The sequence below is a fragment of the Malurus melanocephalus genome, unplaced genomic scaffold (assembly GCF_030028575.1).
Source record: "Malurus melanocephalus ecotype Western Australia unplaced genomic scaffold, MMel_1.1 scaffold_24, whole genome shotgun sequence".
NCBI classification, from domain to species: Eukaryota; Metazoa; Chordata; class Aves; order Passeriformes; family Maluridae; genus Malurus; species Malurus melanocephalus.
In genome coordinates, this window is record NW_026623256.1 from 1,629,551 (window position 1) to 1,639,596 (window position 10,046).

At 41.6% G+C, this 10,046-nt stretch overlaps 1 long non-coding RNA gene across 1 annotated transcript in view; it reads left to right on the plus strand.

The window, feature by feature from the left end:
• Nucleotides 1–7,341: 7,341 nt before the first annotated feature.
• Nucleotides 7,342–10,046, plus strand: part of LOC130589104 (uncharacterized) — a 9,470-nt gene continuing 6,765 nt past the window's right edge. The window contains exons 1-2 of the long non-coding RNA XR_008967050.1: nucleotides 7,342–7,534; nucleotides 7,625–7,836. This is a non-coding gene — a long non-coding RNA (uncharacterized LOC130589104). The remainder of the gene's footprint in view (nucleotides 7,535–7,624; nucleotides 7,837–10,046) is intronic.

The following is a 10,046-nucleotide window of genomic DNA, read 5'->3' on the forward strand; positions in this document are numbered from 1 at the left end:
CTGTGCTTAGCTGCTTGTCTAGATCACAGATAATTATGGTACTTTGTGTCTGGGCTGGAGCTCTTGAAACAGTGGATGATCAGCAAAGCTGTGTGTTTTTTTTAACTTGTTGGTGAAATTTATCCATTTCAGGTCCAGGAGTGGTTGTGATTATAGCTATTGTAAACATGGAAGACAYTTAATCATCAAATTAGCATAAATTTTATCTTGAGCACTGTAATTTGTCTTGAGTAACACAAACAGCTAAAGYTGGCCTGTGCAAGAGCTGTGGGGGCAAGTCAAAGACAAAAGGGGGAGCTGGATATTCTGTGATAACTCTTGAAATGCCAGAATTAGACACAAGATTTTTCCTAGGTAACTGAACTGTTTAAGGCTTCTGATTCTTACAATTCCCTTTGGATTTGCTTTTGACAAAGACTTGAAGTGTTTACCTTTTTTCAGCACATCTCATACCAGAAGAAAATTGAAAAATAGGGTTGTTTTTTTTCTCAGCTCTAAGCTGGAGTTGAGAGTACATGTTTAAATCCTGCACTTGTCAAGACTTCCCTGAATATTGGCAAGGGGAAAATTCCTGGATGTGCCTTGGAACAGTTGGGAACGACAGAGGAAGGAAGGAAGGATCATGCATTTTAACTAAAAATAGTAGTGGACCTATTTAATGCCTTGTTCTTTGTGGTGCTTGTTCTGCACGGGGAGAAATTACGAAATTACCAAAATCAGCTGTAGAAGTGTCTGCAGCAGATGGATCTGGATAGGGAAGAAAAGAAATGAATGGCCAATCTAGCCAAATTTGGAGGTTTTTCTGAGCTATAGTTTTTTTTAACTAGCTTTTCTTGAAATAATTTGCCATTCTCACGCCCTGCTGGGATGGATTTGCCCTGTTGATGCTGCTGCTCAGTCYCTGCCAGCTGCAGGTGCACCTGAATTGTAAATAAGTGGATTGAGACCCCAGTGAACCCGAGAGCCTGGACAAGAAGCTCCCTTTAAGCAATGCTGCTGCTGCTCTTAGCTTTTAACAGAGGCTGCTGGCAGGGCTCAGCACCACTTTGCCTTGTAAAACTGTGACTCTGGGAAAGCTGGCACTGGTTTCCTTGTGTAACCTTCCCTGGGACRTGCTCTGACTTGGGCTGGAGTGGTGCGTGGGTGAGGGCGCCTCAGAGCAGGGAGCGGGGTGAGCTGTGATGGGTGCAAGTCACGGGTGGAATTGTGTGTTGGGAGGGCAGGGGGCCACACTGCTCAGGTGGGGCACAAGGGGAAAGGATTGGTTGAAGGGGCGAGGATTGGTTTCAGCTGGGGTTTTTCACTCACCTCTTTTTTCCTCCCTTGCCTCAAGCAGGATGAAAAATCATGGCAAGGCCTAGAGCTGCCTGTGGTAAAAATGCAGTGCTGGGGCTGTATCAGCCAGGTTTGTTGCCAGGTGATGTATCTGCATCTTCAGTGCCACCTTTTGTTGGTGTAGGTGGTGATTCCAGTGAACAGACTGGAAACAGACTTTACTAAGCACAGTTCCATCGCTTTGCAGGAAGAGCTTCCCTCAGTTTGATTAATTCTGTTCCTCTACTCATCTGTCCCCCTTGAGAAGACTATTGCCTCCCGTGAGGGATATGAGATCATCCTACTCTCGTTCCCTAAAATAAGAGGCCCCATACATTCCCTGGAGCAATCACCCCATACAAAACCACCTTAATTCTCTTCCTCTGGCACTTTCCAGGCTTTCAATTACAGCCCTCATCCCCCGATTGCATTTCTATTGCTCTTGAATGTTAATTTTGTTGACCTTTGCCAATTCCTTCCCTCCTCCCAGCTGAGGGACAAGTTTGAAAAGGATTGCTCCTCTGAAAGGTGATGAAAAGTGCTCCTTGAATTCCAGATTGGCATCTCCATAACRTTCAAGGTCTCTGCTGGGCCAGGGAGGTGGAGGAAAAAAGTTTGGGAAGCAGGCCAACTGCCTCCCACATTGGATGCAGCATCATTAGACAGCCCCTTCCCTTCAGGCTCCAGTTTGTCTCTCCCTCTTATTAAATGAGTTGAGTTTCTAAATTAGGCAGTCTAAGATTCTGCTGTTGAGATGTTCGCATTTAATTTATCTTGCACTCTACAGGGGCTGAAGTTCATCTCGCTGATCCTGACCCCAATCAGCATGAAATGCAGACTTTYCAAATGTGTTTGTGCCTTGTACTCGGGTTTGCTTCTGCAGGCTGTGACAGCAGAGGTTAAAGCTCTGCTTTGTCTTGCATCTGTGGTGTGACTGGGTTGGTTACTTCACATCTCTGGGGATAAGCTCATATTGCACGAGGGWGAGGATTAGTTGGTGTTTGCACAGCATTTGGAAGTTCTGAGGTGTGATGTGTTAAGGGTAGAGTCACTGACAGGCTCTCCTTGACACAGAACTGTTCCTGGCTGAGGCCCTGCAGCTGTGCCTGGTCCTGYTGGGGGCCCTGTGAGAAGCTGAATTCCTGGACTTCCCTGGGCAAATTCTTCAAGCAAGGTGAGGTGGGTTAACCTTGGATGGCATCAGATGCCCACCGAGCTGTTCTCTCACTCTACCTTCTCTGGTTTCTTTCTCTGGACAGGGAAAGAAAACACAAAGAGAAAGCTTTTGGGTGGGGATGAGGGCAGAGACACCACTCACCAGTTACTGGCATGGGAAGAACAGACTTGGGAAAAAAAATTTACTTATTGCCAATCAATAGTGGAGTAAGACAGTGAGAAATAAAAACTAACCCCACCTTCTTCCCTGGCTCAATGTCGCTCCCACCTCTTCCACCCTCCCCCAGGGCACAGGGAGATGGGGTCAAGGTTGTGGTCAGGTCATAACACTTCACCTCCACTGCTCCTTCCCCACACTCTGCCCTGCTCCAGTCTGGGGTCCTTCCCAGGGAAAAGAGTCCACAAACTTCCCCAGCTTGTGTCTTTCCCAGGCACTTAGGTTTGCACTTTTGCCTTCAATCCCTTTTATAATATCAAGTACAAATAAGTAGTTAATGCTTTTGGGATGGGATTTTATGGCTTGGCACTTATCCTGTGGTCCTTCTGCTATTCACAAAATACCATGAATAGGGCAGAGCTGTTGGGTTTGGTATCACACCATCTGTGCACTGCTCCAGCATTCCAAGAGTCTGTACTTGTAATCAAGGATTAAACTATCTCTGCAATTCATCCTAGTGGCATATGATAGCAAGCAGAGATTGCTCCTAAATATTGCAGGAGATTGTTGAGCCTTGAGTTACTTCCTTCCAGCACGGTAGRAAAGACAGCTGTATTTGTCAGACATTGAGAAAGTCATGCATTTCAAAATTCAGAAAGTTCTAAAGATGAGTTCCTGAGTAGAATTTGGGCACACTTTCCTTGCATGGTTGTTTTCTTCTGTTCTAAAGGGGAAAAAAAAAAATATTTGTTTCAGCATACTTCTTGTAATCACTAATATTTTTTAGTGCTTTATATGTACAACAAAACACAAGATAAAAAACCATTTTATTGTCTCTAAACCTAACACAAACAAATGAGATTAGTTACTCACACTTGTGAATCCCTTTATAAATATCTGCTACAGTTTTTCACTTGGGGGCTTGGGAGATTGGTTTGTTTGGTTTTTTTGCTTAGGGTTTTTGTTTGTTTTTGTTTTGAGKTTTTTTTTGTTTTGCTTTGTTTTTYAGATTTAATAATTCAAAGAAATGGAAGCAAGGAGGGTGCTGTAAGCAGATGATTAATACCTGGACAATCAACATAATTTTTCCAGCTAGCTTTAAAAATAGTAGTATGCATTTAAAACCTTAATGATTTTCAAAGTGAAATATCAAAATGTCAAGGTAATTCTTACACTAAATTGTTGGAGTCATTTATTCCTGTGATTTCCTAATTCATCCCTTACTGGWGTGATGGTACTTTAAGTGTATTCATTAATGATTACAACATGAGCAATTGTGGCCTTTAGTTTGAGATCTTACCTACTGTGAAAGAGTATTAGATTATCACTTAGTTTCTTTCTGATTGATTTGTGTTATATTAAAATAAGGATGCCAGTAGCTGGAGCAAAGATAAAATATTGTACAGACATTTTTCAGCCTCAGTTGCTGCTTTGGCTCTGTTGTTTCCTCAGGTGAGCTCAAGTAGCCACCCTGCAAAGGYGCTGTGTCAAAAGGACACCCAGGATTCATTTTCTGGGACAGCAGCAAGTCGCAAACTCAGGCACTGCCTGCTCACCAAATTGAATTCTAACTCAGATGTGTTTGTGTTTTTCAATTATCTTCTCAACTGCTCATAAAAATGGTGTCAGTGTATTTAATTGCCTGTCATCTCCCAGGAATCTCTCCCTTAAACTTCTGCCCTTAACCTGGTGAGGGAAGAGCTCATGATAAACTTGTTCTTAGGCTGGCCCAGCCTTTGCATTTGCYCATGAGAAGGAACATCTGGTTGTTGCTGCCAAACCCAATGCTGAACACTGGAAAAATGTCAAAACTACATAATTTTGTAATGAATTTTATCAGGACAACTGGTCTTGGGCATTTTTAAAGCTTTTTTATAAAAAGCCATCTGGCTAAGAGCCAGCTTCAAATATTTTTCTTTTGTTTTATTTTTTGTCATTACAAAAATTAATTTTTCATTTTTCCTGTCTGTTTTCTAGTAGCATCATCAGGAAAACAATTGTATGGAAGTATTCTTTATCTTCCTGGGAATTAGTCTTGTGCCATCTGATAGGTTTTTTTATTAAAAACAGGAGAATGCTGGAGTAAAAAGCACTTTTTGCACGTCACAGACATTCCTAGGTTATCACAAATCTCCTTTTCCACTCAAATATTTCATCTTTTTTGATCTTTGAATTCCTGGGTGGAGCAATGAGATTATATCAGTGGACACACAGCAGAGATTGATGAGAGATGAGACATTTGGTTGAATTTCAAGTGACAGGAGGTTCTTTCAAGGAAGATCTTACTGTACTTGATCTTTTCTCCCAACACTGGGCTTTTGTAACTTTGGGGTTTGTGCTGTTGRTGTGCTCTGGTCTAGGAGTCTCTTTCCTTTCTGAAGCAGAAGGAAAAACCCTACCTTGTCCAGATAAAACTGAAGTTTTCAATAAAACTGCTACTATTTCAACACTGGGAAAGAAAAATATCTTTTTGTAGACAAATAGGGCTTATTTTCTTGAAGTGTCAGCAGAGCAAAACAGTGTTGGGTGAACAGAGATGATGGAAAGAAATCTGAATGTTTCCTGTGACATGCACAGTAAGGCTCTGCAGTCTTGCAGGATTAATGCAGTATCCTGCCCCATGGCAAAGCCTCAAGGCTTCTCCCACCCATGGATTCTGGCAGAAATGTTCTTTGGTGGGAGTAGGCAACAATGCCAGAACTCCATCATTTAATCATTACTCCTGCTTTATTTACAGGCAGGTGCAGCATGAAAAGGAGCCTCTCCCATTAAAAGCCCTCTCCAGTGATGTGTTACTGTTTGTGCTGAAGCTCAGATATGCAATGGATTTTTAATTCACAGCAGCAACAAAAAAAAAAATGAAGTAGAGGCTTGTATCTTATTTGTAGTGCATCTTCCTGCCAGTAAAAAAAAAAAAAAAATCTCCTTTTCTGAAGCATATGTACCTCATAAAATCTGAAAATTGCTTTGAAGCATTGGCCTTGTACAGAGCTGCACTGTGTAATTGGCTTTTTCAAGAAACCTCTGCATCATATGCTTTAAGGTATGTACTAAGTGATTTAATGGGGTATGTCATTTTTAATTACTGTGGAAGAGCATTCATAAGTATAAAAATGCAAGTCATGTCCTCTTGGCATTACTGCTGCTAAAAGCATTTTTATGTAACCTGCAGGAACCAGCACAGTATTTTCTTTATCCTCTAAGTGCATGATAGTTTTTCATTTTTTGTGATCTGCAGGATGAGTTCAGTGGATGATTCGAGGTAAATTAGCCTTAACTGAGCTCTCAGAAAAACTGCTGCCAATTTCTGAGTTTAAATGGTCTAAAATTAGCTCATCCAGCTTTACAATACATCACTGTCTTMGAAGCATTCCAGTTTTCTCCACCCTCTCAATGCCATCTAATGCAGTATAATCTCTGCTAACAGGAGGGAAAAAGCCGTGTCATTGTGATTGCCCCATCCRTGCCACAGCTGCATCTCAGTCCAGTGGCCATCTGTGGAAAATAATTGATTTTTTTCTTCTTTTTTTCTCTTGATATTGAGTTCTCAGCAAATCATTAGAATTTAAAAATGACATAAAACCTCTTTATAGGAGAAGGTGATTTGCTTTGAGAAAGTGTCATGTGCAATTTAACCTGCAGTGTGTTGTAATTGATGTTGGCTGCCTTTGACAGTTACTTCATGATTTTCTCTCTGTGCCTGTGCTCTGGCCCTGCACGTTGAACAGAAKCTGATGCCTGACAAAGGAGAAGCTGCTGTGTTGTTCTCACTGCAGCCTCCAAGCATTGGAATGGTTTTATCCATTTCTGAGTTTGTCAGTAATGCAATCCACTGAATGCAGGTGAAAAATCCAGCAGAGCAATGGTGCTGGGGGCTGACAGCAGGTTTGTGGGTTTAGTGGGAGCTGCAAAACACTGAAATACCGTATTCCACAAAAGAACCTAGCACAGGAGTCCCTGGTCAAGCTCTGGAGTTTTGGAACAGTAACAGATTTGTCAAAGAAATGAAATGTCTGGGAAAGGTCCCAACCAGCAAAGTGACCTCTGAGCACTTGCAGGTAAAAGCACATCTTCACCAAGGCTGGAGCTGCACATCTCCAACTAGAGCTGGTTTCTCATCATCTGCTACAGTTCTAACAATATTTGAAAGTTTCCAATACTTTCTAGTGCTTAAAAATGTATAAAGTATATGCTGTCACCCATTTCACTGTGTCATCGGGGGACGGCTTTTAGCATAAAGTGGAACTGTGGAAACGCTCTCAGAAACAACAAGGYCCATTCCTCAGTGGAAGACCGGTGGGATGGAAGCTCATTAGCATCAAGCTAGGCAACCCTTTTCCTTCAATGGAAATTTAACTTTAAGTTATGATTTTCCTTGTTATTTACTTTTTGTTTTCCATGTCTAAAGTGCTCCCTCTGCACCCTCTGAGATGAGATGGGACAGCTCTGTGCCCTTGCTCCAGCCACCCCAGTGGAACAATTCCCCTCTGGGGGATATCAGACCCTGCACAGCAATATCCTGGCTTCACTTTTGCCCTTTCACATACACCTTGCTCAAAATGCTGCTTTTCCCAACTTCTGCCCTTGCTTTCTGTGTCCTGTCCAATTTTTCTTACTTTCTTGGCAGAGGAAAAACTACAAATACAGTTCAGGAAAAACTACAAATACAGTTCTCTAGCTGAAATCTGATGAGATGATGGTGAGGGGGTGTGTATATATGAGTATAGATAATGATATATCTGTATTAGTGCCTTACATATTTCAGTGGCTTCTGGTTGCAATGTCAATATTGGCTTTCTTCCTTCTACAGGAATAAACACTGGAGAAGCCACAGAAAATGAAACAGAAAGATACTGAGCTTCATTCAGTGGATTTGCTTCATTTAAGGTAGGCACAACTCTACTAAAAATGATCTTATTTGAGCTATGATGAGCCTTGAAATGCCCCTGCTTCTGTTGTTGTTGTTTGCATTTACAGATTTACTGTGGGAAAGAGGATGGAAAATGTTGCTCAGCAGAAAGGAGTGGGGAGTTTGAAGCCATACAAGCAGCATGAGGCAAAACTGGAGAAAGCAAGGACAGTGCTGTCCTATGTGATGGCAGCCTGTAAAGGCTGGATTAGACACACAACAGCCACATCACTGAGCTGAGCCATGTGAGTACAAAGAGGGTGAAGGAGTGTTTGAACAGGTAAGAGTTGTTGGTTCTCTGCTGCTTTTTGTTTTTCCTGTAAGCCCTGGTTACCTGAACCTGTTTATGGCAAAGGATGTGTTGAGAGTCCCAAATTAATTGAAAGCTTTCTCATCCCTTTTTATGAACCTCACATTAGAKAAGCTGTTATTCTGTAAAAGCTGTGACATGATTATAAAGGAAACTGTGCTGTTGTAACCTAATGTTTTCCTTCCTAATACTATTAAAAATACCCAGGCTTTTATTCATTAATATAAGCTTTCACCTTGCTAATATTGCTTATTCTCCTAGACTGAATAGGGAGCTACAAATACTGAATTGTAACCTCACTGAAGATGAGACAAACTGAGAGGAAATTTTTGATAGAAGAATAGGAGTCAGAAAATTCATTTCCATTTTAATGGGATTTTAGTTGTGTTCTGAATATGCTTCAGGTTTAAATGCAGCCTTTAGAAAGCTCGTAGTACCAGTGGGTTGTATTTTCAGTGAGGAAATAGGTGTGTTGTCTCCTGAAGCACCCACTGTGGTGCATGCAGAGAGGATTGAAGGTGTAATTGTTTATTTTTGTAGGTGTCTGTGGGATTTAGAAGCATCACTGTGTATTCAGAGTCYGTTTGTATTGTAGAGAGTTTGTCTGGGGTTATGTGAAGGCACGTGAGGTTAAGAAAACAAAAGGACCTGTGAGGATACTGCTAAGAGCTGAATTTACATGAGCTGTAGTCACAGTCATCCAGTGCTCTCACCTGCTGCAAATAATCARGCAAACTTATTAATTTTATTTCCATTTTATTTCTAGATTATGTTAATAATTTCTCCCACAATGAAGTCATAAGAAGAAAAAGAGATAGCTTGAGTTTTGCTAAAAAAAAAAAACAACAAAAGAGCAATACTTATTTCTCTTCATCCCCCTTCAAATATTGTCTCTTCTAAGTAACAAATACCAGTTCAGATAATCACTGAATTTTAAAATAGGTAGCATCTCCAAATAGACTCTGTTTTACTGTCTAATAAAATAATTCTAATCTTGCTGAATTGTTTCCTGTGTAATATAATAGTGACTCTTGGGTACTTTCATTGGCTCTGCAGTGGAGCTGATTGCCAAARGCTGTTCTAATGTGCTCCTGGGGAATCACCAAGTGACCCAGAGCAGAAATTCCATTACCTCCTCAGTATCTCAAACAGGAAAAATACAAAAAAAACCCACATCTAAGGTGCAGAATGTCAACCAAATTGTTTCAAAACTCACAGTATGGGCCACTGTTTCTGCTGTCTCCTTTTCTGTCACAATAAATTCTCACATCCCTTTCCAACAGCAAAGCTGCTGCATYCCTGCTCTCCTTCTGGCCAGGAGAGCTTTGCTTCAGCTGCTGTGCTCAGTGATTTGCAAAATTTCAGTTAAAGCATCAGCACAACAGTTAATAGGTGTCATTCATCCCTAATGCCCAGGATTAACCTGGATTAGGGCTCCACTGAGTTTGGCTGCTGAGGGTGCCCTGGACAGGCAGTGCAAACAGTGTCAGCAGCAAGGCTGGGGATGGGGAAGGGAATGCTCTGGGGTTGTCCTTGCACCCATTTTTTACATTATCAGGTCTATAGATCAAGAGCTGGAGCATGGAGAACGAGGCTGTCTTTCACAGAGCAAWTTTTATTTCCCTGAGCTGTTATTCTGGTCCTTTGCTGAGGTTTATTCAGGAGTGTTGTGGAGCAGGTGGAAAAGAAGCTAATGTGTTATGGATTATCTGACAAGTCCAGCTGCATCCTTCATTCTCAAGGAACAAAAGTCATTCCACAAGTGCATAAACTTCTTTTAATTAACCATCAGAAGTAAATAATCCTCCACCTGCTGCCCAGGAGCTAAGCAGTCAAAGCAAAGCAGKGCTGGTTGATCTGCTCTCTCTGGTTCTGATGGTTCTGTTCTCGTGGTTCTGGTGCAGATCTGTGGAATCAGAGTMAAAACCCTCTTCCATTGATTCAGAGCAGAGACTGGAACCAGGAACTTGCAGAACAAAACCCTCATTGCTTCATTTCACAGTAATGTGGGGTGTGGATTTCTCTGTCTCTAGGCAGAATTATCTCTCTTTTCTACTTTTCTCTTACTTCCATTTTATACTTCATTGCAGAATACTCACATAGCTATCAGGCCAGAATGGGAAAACTAAATGGCTTTTAAGACATTAGGAATCAGGAAGCCTGACTCCATTCTTGGCTAG